This window comes from Sturnira hondurensis, unplaced genomic scaffold, assembly GCF_014824575.4.
Source record: "Sturnira hondurensis isolate 20B ecotype Veracruz unplaced genomic scaffold, ASM1482457v3 Scaffold0006496, whole genome shotgun sequence".
In the NCBI taxonomy this organism is placed as follows: domain Eukaryota; kingdom Metazoa; phylum Chordata; class Mammalia; order Chiroptera; family Phyllostomidae; genus Sturnira; species Sturnira hondurensis.
Window position 1 is genome coordinate 2,243,587 of NW_028079127.1, and position 16,960 is coordinate 2,260,546.

Below are 16,960 nucleotides of genomic sequence, written 5' to 3' on the forward strand. Positions count from 1 at the left end.
ACTGAATTTATTAATTCTGGCAGTTTTTAATGGAGTCTTTAGGTTTCTTTATATATAAATCATGTCATCTACAAATAATGACAATTTAACTTCTTTTCCAATTTGAATTCTTATTGCCTTTTATCGCCTAAATGCTCTGGTTAGGACTTTTAATCCTACGTTGAATAAAAATGGCAAGAGTGAGCATCACTGTCTTTCCTGATTTTAAGAAAAAAAATATTTCCATTTTCATCACTACTTTCAAAAATAATTTGTTTTTAAATTTCAGAAGTTTAACAAAGATAAGTCTTGGCATGGATTTCTTTGGTTTTATTCTATTAGGGTTTTGCCAGCTTCTTAAACCTGCAATTTTGTGTCTCTTACCTAAATTGGAGAAGTTTTTAACCATCATTTCTTCAAATACCCTCTCATTCCCACTCTGTTTGCTCTTCTTCTGGAACTCAAATGATATTAATGTTGACTATTTATTGTTCCTCAGGTCCCTGAGGCTAAAATTGTTATTTTTTTCCAGTTTATTTTCACTGAGTAAATTCTATTGCTCTTTCTTTAAGTTCACTGATTCTATCTTCTGTTATCTCTGTTCAATAACTAAAGTTTTTTTTATTATTGCATTTTATTTCCATAATTTTATTAGGTTCTTTATAAGATTTTTTTCTGAAATTTTCTGTGCTTTTTATTTATTTAAGAAAATTTGTAACTAATCTTTGTCAGATAACCCCAGCATCTGGTTCACTTAGCGTTAGCATCAGTTGATTTTGTTTTCTCATTTGAGTTGTAAATTTCCTGGTTCCTTGTATGATGGGTAATTTTTTATGGTATCCTGAACATTTTGTCTATTATGTTAGGGGACTATACTTTCTAATTAAATTAATTATAGTCAGTCACCATATATTAGTTAATGGTGGACCATATGTATAATGGTGGTCCCATAAGATATAATGGAGCTGAAAAATTCTTATCATCTAATGATGTACTAGCCATTGTAAAGTCATTATTTTATGTTTTTATTTTCAGCTAAATATTATTATAAGTATTATTATTAAATTTTTAAAGACATAAAATAAAAAGTTATAGTAAGCTAAAGTTAATTTATAATTGAAGATAAACAATTTTATAAATTTAGTGTAGCCTGAGTATACAGTATTTAAAAATCTACAGTATTATATATTAATGTCTTAGACCTCCACTTTCATTCACCAAGTACTCATTGACCCATCTAGAGAAAATTTCAGTTTTACAAACCCCGTTCATAATAAGTGCCCTATACTGGTTCACCATTTTTTACCTTTTATACTATATATTAATGTACCTTTACTATGCTTCTACATGGTTAGATACATAAATATTTACCCTTGTGTTATAGTTGCCTATAATATTCAATACATTAACATGCTTTACAGATTTGTAACCTAATAGCAAAAAGACTATACCATATAGCCTAGGTGTATAGTAGGCTGTACTATCCAGATTTGTGGAAGAGCACACATGATATTCACACCATGAGGAGCTCACTCAATGATGCTTTCCATGGTTAAGCAATACATGACTGTATTTTAGTATGCTGTCACCCTGTTTCGGGATCAGCACATGGATCCTGGCCTCATTTTATGGACTGCAGGTCCAATGACCTTTCAACTTTCAGAGAATTTAGGGGTGCTATTTTTGTCTACTTGGTTTATCTGATGCCATTAGGACTTTTATTGTTCCCTGCTGGTACTGCCTGAGAAAAGGAAGGAGCTTTCCCAATTTGGACTACCTAATGCTCATAGGTTGGGAGACAAAGAGTATTTCCTGACCCAGGAACTTGTTCTGTCAGGATTCCCTCGACCAGAGCCACCATCTGCTTGAAGTCTCTGGCAGGAGAAAAAAACCTACATGTGTAGGATAGAGAAGCTTCTTAGGCCAGTTGCTTATTTTAGCAGGACTCCCCTGCTGAAATGACAGGGCCACTCCATGTCTCTAGCTTAGGAAGGGAAGTGTCAAGTCCAGAATGAACAAAAAGCATTTCCTGGGCCAGCCCACCTGTTGTGGCAGGACTCCTCCACTTGCAGGTGCTGCTTAGCAGAGAGGAGCAGGGGAAAAACTGTTTGATGCCATCTGTATACCTTCAGCAGCATTTTTAAACTAAATTTTAAATCAGCAGTGTGCAGGAGAAAGACAAGTTACAGGAGTATTTGTTTGTTCCAAGCTATGTTTATATGTGTGTATATTTATTTACTGATTAACAACAGCCATTTAAAAATAAGAAAGGTCCACATAAAGTGCTGAAGCTCTGGATTCTCTGAGAGAATCATATCTGGCCACCTAGCCTGAACTTAGCAACAGTCAGCTGCAAGTGTGTAAAAACACCCCTCTTCAGACACGGCACTTGTAACATTCCCTCTCTTTTTAGGGTTAGGTTTCTCTGGAATGTAAACCAACAGTCTGGTCCTTGAATTAACAATCCTGACTTAGCCTATTTAAAAAATCACAAACCTTTGTAATTGTACTATGTAAATACTTTATCGTAAATTGTTTCACTTAAATCTTGCCATAAGAAATTCACACTATTTAAATTATTTTTTAAATAAAGGGTTCTATTACTACCATTTTATAGCTAAAACTATGTTTAAGAATGACAATGTGACTTACCAAGGTCAAAGCACTATTAGGGGGCAGAGTTAGGATTTCACCCTCTTGTACTTTACTTACCCCCTACAGAAGAGAAGACCATCGAGATGTTTCAGACCCTTGAACAACACGTATTTGAACTGTGTGCATCCATTATACACAAATTTTTTCTCGTGATTTTCCTAATAACATTTTCTTTTCTCTAGCTTACTTTTATGTAAGAATACATGTCACAAAAATTATGTGTTAATAAAATGCTTATGTTATTGGTAAGGCTTTCAGTCAACTGTAAGCTATTACTAATTTTCAGGGATCCAAAAGTTACATATAGATTTTTTACTGTGCAAGGGTGTCAGCACCTCTAATACCCCCATTGTTCAAGGCTTAACTGTTGTGCCACAAATCATAAGGCCACATTGTTTTGACACGTGTGTGTCATTTTTTAAAAGATACTCATGAGTTTCCTCAGCTATGATTCTTTTACACATAGGTTTTACACTTACTTCGTTAGGCCAATTAAACAGACAAACAAAACAAAAATCTAAAACACATTGAAGAAAACTTGAGTATGACCTTTTCAATTAATTGTACCTATTAATATTAATTCCAAGCAAACTGCTTTGCTAGCACTGAGGTTGGTGTGGTGAGTATAAGCAAACCATGGTACATTCTCCAGCCTATAGATTTTAATATAGTGTAGGTAGAGCCTAGATGAGCACACTTTCAAACTATCAAAAAAATTGTACCATGTATAATAAAAATTTCAGTTGTATAGATTTGCATGGAGGAGGGTTATTGGAAAGCAGGAAAGTTGAGATACTTAAGATTTCATGATTTATTCTGTAATCTCTATTTCTTATAAAAGTATGACCTTTGATAATATTACTGGGAACAGAGGAGGAACCGGAAGCATCTTAGAAACACCATGAATAATGCTTCCCTGTGAATAATCTTTCTGGTATCACTGCTGCAAAGTTAGCCAAATGACAGTTTTTCCTAGAGGATAAAGAGAAACCCCACCACTGCAACCATACAGCAAGAACAAACTGTAAAAATGAACAGATAAGCACAGAGGACAGACGATGCTGTCTGAACAGGGAGAGACCTGCTTAAGCAGAATGAGAGGAAAGCAAGCAAAGTATTAGAAGAAACAAAAATCAAGCAAATACAAAGTCTAAAGGACATAGTGGTTTTAAATCACAGCCTCAAAGTCTGTGATACTCCTCCTTATGTTCCTTTCCCTTAAAGTTGGCGGACTTGTGAGCACTTCAACCAATAGAGTATGGCAAAAGGCATGTGTGACTTCCAGGGCCATGCTCAAACATTTGTTCCTACAGCCCTGATCCAACGTGCTGGCTGGGCTTCACATAGGTTCTCTAGATAAGACTGAGCTGGGTCCAGCCTTTCTGCCATTCCAGCCCAGTCTGGAAGACATGTAGGTGAAGAAGTTTCCAGAGAAGCTCAACCCCCAGCCATTTAAATCACCCCAACCCCCAAAAAGTCTTCCCCGCGGGGGCCTCAGACATCATGGAGCAGAGAAAAACCCTGCAAGGTACGTCCTCTCTAAATTTCCAACCAACAAAATTCAATAGCAAATCAAAATGTTGTTGCTTTAAGTCACTCGGTTTTGAGGCTGGTTGTCTTACAGCAATAATCAGAATAGGGAGTAAAAATAATAGGCAACATGGGGAAGAAAGAGGTAAGCTTAGAGCAGAGTCACTGCATGGCAGTAAAATTAAGCATGACCAGAGAATGCAGTAGAAATGTAAAAGAAAAAACCAATAGTAAGAAACAACATTAGCTTTTTAAGGACTTTTAGCCTATGCTGCAAATCCAATTTTGGATGCCAGCGACACATACAATGCTATAATTGCATTTGTTTGTGACAGTATGAGATTATTTTCCAGGAAAATGCCAACTGGCCTTCTATGTTTTTCCTTCTGTATAAAAAAGCTTCCTATTTTGCCAGATCTATTCTGCCCAGCCCTTCTTCAGCCTGCTGCACCAGGCTCACAAAATCCCATGGCAAATGCTACCCAAGGCATTAGCTTATCAGGAAGCTGGAATTCACCAGCACTGAGGGGGGCCTTTACCTCTGTATTCCAAAGCTAATCTATACTTTGAGGTCTCAGTCAATCTAATATCTTGTCTAGCACTCCAGCTTCAAATAACTATGCTTGTGTCTCAGCTCCCTGCTGAAATATTAGCCCCCACTTCACCTGCTTAGGCTGGACTCCAGCTCACTTCAAACCTCAGCAAGCACCCTGCATGCTCCAGGCACACACAGTCAGACCACAGTCCTCGTGCTCCATTGAATGTCTGCAGAGTGCAAAACTGGTGACCCTGCTTTGGAGAATCACCCTGAAGCTCAGTTAGTTCTCCAAGCCCCAGGACAAGCTTCCTGTATCTCCAGAGTGACCCAGCCTGCCCTGCAGCTAAGCCCACTTGAGTTGTGATAAGGCTAGCAGAAAGTGCAGCCTACTTACCATTGACCAAACAGCATCCACCTGGATTTACTGTGAAAGCTCTTTTCTTTTAAACACTTCCTCCTGTGATTCCCCAAATACCATTGAGGAAGGTCAAAGATGTATGTCAAGACTTCTTTGATTCACCCATATTTTGCCATGTAAAATGCACACTTTTTGCCCAAATTTTTGAGAGGAAAAATAAGGATATGCATTATACATGGCTAATACTAATCCCGTATATATATATATATATAGAAATGTTTGTGATTATTTTATTTATGCTTATGCATTAAAAGTATAACTCTAGAAAGTAATAATGATATCTGCATGCAAAATAGTACTCAGTAATATGATCATTGGTCTTGTTTCAAATATAAGTAAATTAAAAATTGAATTTAAAAATTAAAACAAAAAATTTTTTCCTGAAAGTTTGGACCAAAAATGGGGGTGCACATTATACACAGCAAAATACAGTACTTGTGGCTGCCTACAGAGCAAGACCTCCTCTGTGGAGTTGTTTGCCTAAGTGGAGCATAGAAGTTCAGAATGCCAGTTAATACCTACGGAGCAAAACCCCTCTTACTCAGCTTTGGGACTAGAGGAAATATTTTATGGACCTCAACATCTCACAAGTTGTCAGTTTAAGTCAAAATTCCCAATATTTCCAAAGGAACATCTTTCTTCTTTCAATTACTAGAAGATGGAACAGAGCCAGACAGCCTAATGAACCCCTCCCCCCCCACCACACGCTGCCAAGGAAACTCAGTTGGAAGGTTATGGAGCACCACCTCAAGGGTCACAAGCATCAGCAGATACCTCCTGCCAGTCAATGATAGGCATCAGAGAAACACCCAACAATTGGCTCATTCTTTTATCCAGAAAGATCAGAGCAGGGGCAGTTCTGAGTGGATAGGAGGAGAAGTTCCGAGTCTTGATTGAGTCCCATTGTTGAGTTGTCTGGGAAGATTGCACAGCTGGGCTAAAGTGTTGTATTCAGTAAAGCACATGATGGACAGTGCTTTTGTGCCAGGGACACTGCAGTCAGCATGGAGCCTTAGATGGCTGAGAAAATTAAAGCTTTTTCAGGCCTTTCACAACACGTCTTATTTCTGTATTAAATTTGAGGGTAGATGGTCATTGTGTTGGGTAATTGCCTGCCCTAAATGTCATAATAGGCAATGGGCTGGCTCTAATCTTCTCAGACAGTGGAGGAAAGACAGCTCCCCTGATATTTAGGCAGCCCCAGGTATTAGTAGTAGCATGTGGGCCTTGGAAGAGGGATGACTGGGTTCTGGCCCCAACTTACAACCTCTCCTCACCTAGTATTGAAGAGTAGAAACCATACACTTTTTTACTCCAAGTCACAGAACCAGACTGTCAGGGAAGCCTCCTGATTTGACAGGAGACCTCTTTCTAGGCAGCAAACATTAAGCACCAGGCTAGAAAATGGAGAGTGAAGTCTGTTCTTACACATGGAAAGCAGCCAGAGTGGCTCTTGACCCCATCATCATAGCTACAGGATATATATTATTTATATTCTGATCAGGTTGATGGCTCTTTTGTGGGAAACTGGACACATTCTCAGCAGTTAGCAGGATAGGTTGGGTGTTACAGCAGTAGTCTGACCATGGCACGTGAAGTTATGTTTGGTCACAAACAGATGTGTGTGCTAGACATGGTACTAGGTGGCTCACACGCATTAGGTAACTCAATTTCTTGAAATCCTCACATTAATTAATCCAATTTACAGAGAAATACACTGAGGTCCTGAGAAGTTCAGTTACATGCTCAAGGTCACACAGCTACTTTCAGAGATGATACTCAGACTCAGGTCTCTCCAACCCCTCAATGGTTTTGGTTCACATATGAAATCAAAGAAAGATGGTGATATTCCTATCTTGCCTGGGCTCAAGACTTCAATGCAATCCCACTGATGGCACACCTGGAATGAGGAAGCAGGACTCCAGCCAAGAAGAATCTGGCTTGGTGGCAATTCCTTCTAGAGGCCAAAACCAGAAGCTTCTACTGGTCCCTGGGGCCCATTTCATTCTGTCACAATAGGGAGAGCAAGTATCTCAACTCCTCATCATCTTCAATAGTATCTTCTGCAATATAATGCAACACAAGATAGCACCTTCCTTGGCTCAGAGAACTTCCTCTCCCAGTGAGCCTTCTGTGTGCAGCCTCCAGTACTCATGGCTAAGACCAGGGGGCAGGGATTTCAATCTACTCATTGCATGCTTTGGAAAACTCAGGAATTCATGGAAATCCCTCAAGGGCATAGTGCATCTATTCTCACCTTTGCCCCTGGGTGTTCCAAATCAGTATCAAAGAAAAGAAGTAACAGCCCAATTTTTTGATGGATTTCTAAGAGATGAGAGTTTTGGTTCTTCTATTGTTTTTAAGTTATCCTTATCTAGTCATGTATTTTTAGCAGTTATCGTTGGGAACGAATCTTGGGAAGAAAACAGCATCTGCCAAAGACCATGTAATTGAACCCCAATGCCTGTGACTATCTCAGTGTTCTCAGCATAGTGTGTCAGTTCACAGCCTCCTTAGAGCCTGGGTTCAGGTAGGGGGAGGGGGCTATCAGCCCTCAGCATCATTGGGGGAGGCCAAGGAGCAATAGAAATAAAGAAGTGAAATTCCTAATCCCAGATCCTGCATATGCACAGACAAGGTGAGGTCTTTGCAGACATGATGGCCAAGATCAGCCTCAAGCCTTCCAAGATCAGTCCCACGTTAGAGGATTTCCACCTGCTCTACCCTTTCTCAGGGCCATTATTTCTAGATCTTAGCTGAGGTGACTCATTTTTTTTGTTCAGATCATAGCCAAAATATCACCTCTTCAAGGAAACATTTCCTAGCCACCTGAAGCACAAAACACTCAGTCACTCTTATCATAAAACTATATCTTATTTCTCTTCTTAGCACTTATCAGTATCCAAATAATCCTGTTCATTTGTTTGTGTCCATGTGCCTGTCTTTCCCTGTAGAACATCAGTTCAGTTCTATGAATGCAGGGACCTCGTCCCTCTCATTCACTATTGCCTCACCCGGACCAACAATAGTGCTGGCCCAAAGTGTTGATCTTCAGTGAACTCACGGGGAATAATTCAGGCCAGCCTAAGATGTCACAGAAACTGGAGTTTCTACTTCTTCCTTTTGTCACAGAAGTGGAGATAAAGGCTAGCTCAGCAGAAGGTTCAGTGGCCCTTCCCCCTGGAAAGCACAAAGGTGGATGTGCAGCAGAAAGCATGGTCCAGGGCACAGTGACAGGTTCAGTGGAGAGGCCCTTGGCATCCGTAGATATGCCTGGGGTGATAGGGCTAGAAATAAATAAAGCCTTAAGAGTGAAGCTCCTATCATAGAACCCACACACACAAAACAATAAATTTCTGGTGCACAGAAAGATTGTCTTAGCTCAAGTTTCTGCAACAAAATAGCATAGAATGGGTAGCTTAAATAACAGAAATTATTTTCTCACAGTTCTAGAGTCTAGAAGTTTAAGAGCAGGATGCAGCATGGTCAGAGTCTGGTGAGACCTCTCTTCTTGCCTTGCAGATGGCCTTCTCACTGTGTGCCCTCGTGGCCAATCCTGTGCATGGAGGAAGAGACAGCACTGACCTCGCTTCCTCTTCACATAAGGACACTAATCCTGATCAGGGCCCTACCCTTATCACCTCATTAAAAGTTAGTTATTTCTTTTGTTTGTTTGTTTGTTAATTTTTTTTTATTTAATTCTTGTTCAAGTACAGCTTTCTGTCTTATATTCCCAACCCTCCCTGCCCCCCGCCCCATTCTCCCCACCTCCCTCCGATTTCCATCCCCCACCCTTAGTTATTGTCCATGAGCCCTTTATACTTGTTCATGTGAGGCCATCCCCTTTTCCTCTATGATTCTCTCCCCTCTCTCTTCTGGACCCTGTCAGCCTGTTCCATATTTGAGTGTCATTGGTCATATTTTGCTTGCTTGTTTGTTTTGTTTAGATTCCTGTTAACAGTGATAGCATATGGTATTTGTCTTTCACCACCTGGCTTATTTCACTCAGCATAATGCTTTCCAGTTCCATCCATGATGTTGCAAAGAGTAGTAGTTCCCTCTTCCTTTCTGCAGCATAGAATTCCATTGTGTAAATGTACCACACCATTTTGATCCAGTCAATGACCGATGGGCATATAGGTTGCTTCCAACTCTTGGCTATCGTGAATTGTGCTGCTATGAACATCGGGGTGCATAGGTTCTTTTGGATTGGTGTTTCAGGGTTCTTAGGATATACTCCTAAGAGTGGAATTGCTGGGTCAAAAGGCACATTCATTTTTAGTTTTCTTAGAAAATTCCACAGTGTTTTCCATAGTGGTTGTACCAGTCTGCAATCCCACCAACAGTGAACTAGGGTCCCCTTTTCCCCACAACCTCTCCAGCACTTGTTGTTTGTTTCTTTATTTATGATAGCCATTCTGACTGGTGTTAAGTGGTATCTCATTGTGGTTTTAATTTGCATCTCTCTGATAGCTAGCAATATCGAGAATCTTTTCATGTGTCTCTGGATCTTTCTCACTGTATGTCCTCCTTGGAGAAATGTCTGTTCAAGTCCTTTGCCCATTTTTTAATTGGGTTGCTTGTCTTCTTTGAGTGGAGTCATTTAAGTTCTTTTTATATTTTGGAGATTAAAACTTTGTCTGAGGTATCATCGGCAAATATGTTTTCTCAAACAGTTGCTTCTCTTTGTATCTTGATACTGTTTTCCTTAGCCATGCAGAAGCTTTTAATTTTGATGAGATTCCATTTGTTTATTCTTTCCTTTATATCCCTTGCTCTAGGTGACGTGTCAGTAAAAATATTGCTGCGTGGAATATCTGAGATTTTCCTGCCAATGTTCTCCTCTAGGATTTTAATGGTTTCACGGCTTATATTTAAGTCTTTTATCCACTTTGAATTTATTTTGGTGTATGATGTAAGTTGGTGCTCCAGTTTCAGTTTTTTGCATGTAGCTGTCCAGTTCTCCCAACACCATTTGTTGAAAAGGCTATCTTTACTCCATTTTATGTTATTGCCCCTTTGTTGAATATTAATTGACTGTAGAGAGTTGGTTTATTTTTGGGCTCTCTGTTCTATTCCATTGGTCTATGTGCCTGTTTTTGTGCCAGTACAAAGCTGTTTTGATTACAGTGGCCTTGTAATACAGTTTGGTATCAGGTATTGTGATCCCTCCTACTTTGTTCTTCTTTCTCAAAATTGCAGCTGCTATTCGGGGTCTTTTATGGTTCCATATAAATTTTTGACATGTTTGTTCTATGTCTGTGAAATATGCCATTGGTACTTTAACAGGTATTGCATTGAATCTGTAAATTGCTTTGGGTAGTATGGACATTTTGATGATGTTAATTCTTCCAATCCATGAACCCAGTATATGTTTCCATTTGTTTGTGTCTTCCTTGATTTCTTTCTTCAGTGTTGTGTAGTTTTCTGCATACAGGTCTTTTACCTCCTTGGTTAGGTTTATTCCTAGATGTTTTATTTTTGTTTTTGCAATATTGAATGGGATTTTTTTCTTGATTTCTGCTTCTGCTGCTTCATTATTGGTATACAGAAATGCCTTTGATTTCTGGATATTGACTTTGTATCCCGCTGTTTTGCCAAATTCATTTATTAGTTCCAGCAGTTTTTTGGTAGAGGCTATAGGATTTTCCATGTACACTATCATGTCATCTGCAAACTATGCCAGTTTTGTTTCCTCTTTTCCGATTTGGATGCCTTTTATTTCCTTTTCTTCTCTGATCGTTGTGGCTAGAACTTCTAATACTATATTGAATAGAAGTGGTGAAAGTGGGCAAACTTGTCTTGTTCTTGATCTTAGTGGAAAACTTTTTAGTTTTTGCCCATTGAGTATGATGTTGACTGTAGGTCTTTCATATATGGCCTTTATTATATTGAGGAATGTTCCCTCTATTCACATTTTTCTTAGTACCTTTATCATAAATGGGTGTTCAACCTTATCAAAAGCTTTTTCCAGGTCTATTGATATGACCATGTGGTTTTTGTCCTTGCTTTTGTTTATGTGGTGTATTACATTTATTGATTTGCATGTATTGAACCATCCTTGCATCCCTGGGATGAATCCCACTTGGTCGTGGTGTATGATCTTTTTGATGTATTCTTGGATGTGATTTGCTAATATTTCATTGAGGATTTTAGTGTCTCTGTTCATCAGCGATATTGGCCTGTAATTTTCTTTCTTTGTTGTGTCTCTATCTGGCTTTGGAATTAGAGTGATGCTGGCTTCATAAAAAGAGTTGGGGAGTTTTCCCTCCTTTTAGATTTTTGGAATAGTCTGTGAAGAATAGGGGTTAGCTCTTCTTTAAAAGCTTTGTAGAATTCTCCTGTGAAACCATCTGGTTCAGGGCTTTTGTGTGATGGGATTTTTTTATTACTTCTTCAATTTCATGTGCTGTTATTGGCCTGTTCAGGTTTTCTGCTTCTTTTTCATTGAGTTTTGGAAGATTATACTTTTCTAGAAATTTGTCCATTTCACCTAGGTTTTCAAATTTCTTGGCATACAGTTCTGCATAGTAATTTCTTACAATCCTTTCTATTTATGTGGTATCAGTTGTAATCTCTCCTCTTTCATTTCTGATTGTGTTTATTTGGGTCCTCTCTCTTCTTTTCTTGATGAGCCTACTGAAAGGCTTGTCTATTTTGTTTATCTTTTCAAAAAACCAACTCCTAGATTCACTGATCCTTAGAATTGTGCTTTTATTCTGTATGTCATTTAATTCTGCTCTGATCTTGGTTATTTCCTTCCTTCTACTTGCTCTGGGCTGTCTTTGTTGTTGTTCTTTGAGTTCTTGGAGGTGTGGGGTTAGGTTGTTTGTTTGAAATGTTACTATCTTCTTTAGGCAAGCGTGTATTGCTATGAACTTCCTTCTCAGGACTGCCTTCAATGTGTCCCATAGGTTTTGGGTTGTTGTGAGTTCATTTTCATTTGTTTCCAGAAGCTTTCTGATTTCTTCCCTAATTTCAATCTTGACCCATTCGTTGTTTAATAGTATACCATTCAGTCTCCATGATTTTGGGTGTTTTTGGTTTTTTCCTGTGGGGTTGGTTTCCAATTTCAGTCCCTTGTGATCAGGGAAAATGCTTGGTATCATTTCTATTTTCCTGAATTTGTTGAGACTCGTTTTGTGTCCTATCATGTGATCTATCTTTGAAACTGTTCCATGTACATTTGAAAAGAATGTGTATTTAGCTTCTTTGGGATGGAGGGCTCTATATATATCAATTAGGTCCATTTCATCTAGGGTGTTCTTTAATGCTGCAATACCTTTGTTGATATTTTGTTTGGAAGATTTGTCCATTTTTGACAGTGGGGTGTTAAAATCCTCTACTATAATTGTGTTGCTGTCAATATCTTTCTTGAGGTCCTCTAGAATTTTCTTTATATATTTGGATGCTTCTATGTTGGGTGCATATATATTTATGATGTTAATGTCTTCTTGGTGGATTCTTCCCTTTAACAATATGAAGTGACCTTCTGGGTCTCTCTTTATGGCCTTGTTTTTGACGTCTATTTTGTCTGATATTAGAATTGCTACCCTGGCTTTTTTTTTGTTGTTGTCCATTTGCTTGGAAAATTTGTTTCCATCCTTTCAATTGTAGTCTGTGGTGGTCTTTTCTCCTGAGGTGGGTCTCTTGTAGGCAGCATATGTGTGGGTCATGCTTTCTTATCCATTTAGCTATTCTATGTCTTTTAATTGGTGCATTTAATCCATTTACATTTAAGGTTATTATTGAAAGGTACTTATTCATTGCCATTTTTGTACCACAGTTCCTCTCTATCTCTCTCTTTTCCTTCCTCTCCTTAAAGCAGTCATTTTAGTAATTCTTGTAGCGCTGGTTTGGTGGAGGTGTATTCTTTTAGATTTCTTTTGTCTTGGAAGCTCTTTATTTGGCCTTCTATCTTGATTGAGAACCTTGCTGGGTAAAGTGGCCTTGGTTGTAGGCCTCTGTTTCTCATTACTTGGAATATTTCTTGCCATTCTCTTCTTGCTTGGAATATTTCCATTGAGAAGTCAGTAGCCAACCTTATTGGGATCCCCTTGTATGTTACTTCCTTTTTCTCCCTTGCTGCATTTAGGATTTTCTCTTTGTCTTGGAGGTTTGCCATTTTAATGATCATGTGTCTTGCAGTAGGCCTCTTTGGGTTCCACCTGATTGGGACTCTCCATGATTCCTGGATACATGTGACCCTATCTCTCCTCAACTTAGGAAAATTTTCCATTATTACTCTTTCAAGTAGGTTTTCTATCCCTTGTTCTTCTTCCTCTCCTTCTGGTATTCCTATTATTCGGATATTATTACGTTTCATGTTGTCTTGCATTTCTCTTAAATTCTCCTCATTTTTTTTGATTCTCTTTTTCCTTACTTGGTCCGTCTGGGAGATTCTTTCTATCCTGTCTTCGATCTCACTTATGCGATCTTCCGCCATATCGATTCTATTCTTCATACCTTCTACTGTGTTCTTCAGTTCCAAAATTGTATTCTTCATTTCCTCTTGGCCTTTACTGATGGTTTCTATTTCCTATTTCATATCGATATAGTTTGCAGATAGTTCATTGTAGCTCCCCTGTAGTTTCTGGTAGCTCGTTGTAAGCTCTTTAAATTTCCTGATAACTAGTGCTTTGAATTCAATATCTGATAGTTGACTTGCCTCTAGTTCATCTAAAATTCTTTCTGAGACTTCCTCCTTTTCTTTCATTTGGGGATTGTTTCTTTGTCTTCCCATTGTTTGCGTTGCTCTTCTTGTAGGCCTCAGCTTCTTAAAGTGATCTGTTCTGGTTCCCTAGGTTTATGGTGTGAACTTCTGTGGTAGGATGCCTGTGAAATTCAGTGGTGCAGTCTCCTGCAGGTATCTTGGTGTTCTCTGCTTCCACCTACTCCTCTTGTTGGTTTCCAGATGGTCAAACCTTTTCTTCTGGTCTCACTAGCTGCAGCAGCCTGAGGGGCTCTTAGTGTGGCCTTTCTCTCATCTCAGTGAACTTAGCTGGTCTCGCCAGTGCCCTCCCAAGATCCAGACTGGTGCTGCTCTCCCATGCCCCACTGAAAGTAGGTTTTTCCCCAGGCTTCCCAGCTCTGGCCTGGCGTGAGGGCACGCACTCCCAGCCAGGCTTTCCTGGTCTCACAGGCTTGGGCTTGGACCTTTCCCAGTGCTGTTGCTGCACACACAGGGTGACTCACAATTCTTCCAAGCTGGCAGCCACAGCCTGACTCCCCGTGCCTATTAGTCTGCACCTGGCTGGGTAGGGATGGAGCTGGTGACTGGTGCTTTTCCAGGGGCCCTGCCAGTACCCCGCAGCTCCCCGAGACTGTGTGAGCACAGGCTCAAGTCCTGCGCTCTCATTTCCCCACACCATCAACAACAGCTTGACTCTCGGTGCTTCTCAGTCTGCACCCGGCTGGGTAGGGATGGATCTGGTGACTGGCGCTCTTTCAGGGGCCCTAGCAGTAGCCCAATGCTCCCCAAGACTGTGGGAGCACAGGCTCCAGTCCCCTGCTACCAGGAATGCACGGCGACTCCTAGATCCCCAAGCCAGTAACCACAGCCTGATTCCCCATGCCTCTTAGTCTGCACCTGGCTGGGTAGGGAGGGAGCTTGTGACTGGCACTCTTCCAGGGTCCCTGCCAGTATCCTGCAGCTCCCAGAAACTGTGGGAGCGCTGGCTCAGGCTACTGGAAATGCAGGGGTGGCTCAGTTCCCCAAGCCGCAACCACAGCCTGCCTCCATGGATTATCAGAGCTCTCTAGTTTGCTTCCCAATGCCCACTCCAGGCAAACTGATCTCTCCTGGTGTTTTCCAATCTGTGCCCTGCTGGTTATAAAGGGTGTTGGTGACTGGTTCTTTCCCCAGGTTTTTGTTGCCCCCCCTCGGCTCTCAGAGACCAGGGCGACCAGGCCAGGGCCAACCCTTCCCCGGCCCCCGCCAGGGTCGGCCCTGCAGCCTCTGTGCTGTTCCCTTGTACCTTGTTGATCTGCGGTCCTCTCCTCTCCTCACCCTCTGGTCATTCAGTGTCCGCTACACTTTCTGGGGTCCTGCCTTCCTATATTCTAGGTCCCTCTTGGGTATTCGCTGAGCTCCTCTGCAGATCAGCCCAGTTTTTCTCCGGCATGTGGAGGGAAGCGAAATCCTTTGTCCTACTCTGCCTCCATCTTCCTCTCTCTCCTTGAGTGTCTGCTTTTTAAAGATACTGTCTGTAAACCATATAACTTTCAGTATCTACTTCCCATATGCAGAAACTGGTATTCTCAAAAAACATCTTTCCTGCCCCCTACTTTGGAGTGCCTTCCCTGGAGTGTGCATGTCTGTCTCTGACGGGAGGCTGGTTGGTTGAAAGCAGGAGAAGGCGGCTATTTCTGTAAATTTTCTATCTTCATATTCAGTCGTATTGGAGGTTAGCACTTGAATTAGAGGAGACACAGTTCAGTCTGTATCAGTGGTTATTATTGTCTGGATACTTGGACTGTGCTGCTGCAGCACTGATCTCCCAGCTGTACTGACCATGACAGTTAGGCAAGGTGAGGCCCAAACCCCAGGAGGCACCTGCTACCATTGTGTATGCTGGGTGATGCTAAGACAGATGCAGCCACCACAGTCCCAAATGGATGTTATGGGCCTCCTAAATGGGCCTACAGACCAAGGCATACTGCATTTGGTCATCATTGTTCAATATGAGTGTCCAGTGCAATGTGGCCTTCATTGAGGGCCAGAACTGGCAAGACTCTAGTTAGCAGCACCATCAGAGGTTCTGCACAGGGCTGCATGGATTCACCTGGAAAGGTGAGCTGCTGGCACTGCTGCAGAAACCTCATTTGCTTACAGGGCAGTAGAACTGTGAACAACAGGCAGTGATACAGGAAAAGCTTGGCTTCCCAGTCATGCTCACAAATGGCAGTGGCAAGACAGTGGCAAGGCAGTGACAGGGAACACTTCCAGACCTACCAAAGCAGCCCTGGGGAATGACGCTTCCTCAAGCATTTCCTGGTAGAAGCCATGTATGACATGGGAAGAGAAGCAGTGCCCCACACAGGGAAGCACTGGTCTGCATTCTTCCAGAGCCAGTTCCTGAAACCATGGCTGGGATGGGGAGGACTGAGAGCATGTAGAGACACTTTGACTGAACCAAGAGAAATCTCTTTTCTCACATCTGAGCACCTTTCAACTGCCCAAGGTGGAAGACACAGAAGCCAAAAACAAAGGAGTCTCGCAGCCACAGTGCAATCCACCTATGGGCAAAAGGCCCTACAGAAAAGGTGAGGAAACCAGGTGGTGGTGACATCAACACCCTCATCATTATTCTCCTCGCTTTCATCTTCTTGACTTAGTAGATAACAACAGGGACTCTTTTTTTAAAGATTTTATTTATTTAATTTCAGACAGAGGGGAAGGGAGGGAGAAAGGGAGAGAAACTTCAATGCAAGAGAGAAACATCAGTTGCCTGCTTCTCGCATGTCTCCAACTAGGGACCTGGACCACAGCCCAGACATTTGCCCTGACCAGAAATCAAACCAATGACTTTTCAGTACACAGGCCAGCATTCAATCCACTGAGCCACACCAGCCAAAGTCAAGAGTCGGACTCTTGAGTGTGTGAGTTTGATGTGAACTCTAACACTATAGTTGGGCGAGATATAGAAGACATGTAACTCTGCCTGTTTTCTCCTCTGTGAAATAGAGCTAATAATAGAGCCTAAGTCATAAGCTTATTGTGAGGGTGAGATGTATCAACATAGCACTTTGTAAGTGGTCATTATTATTGTATTTCTTACCATGTACAGAACTAACATGTTTAGGACATATTGTGCATTAGGCATTGTACTGAGGAGTGT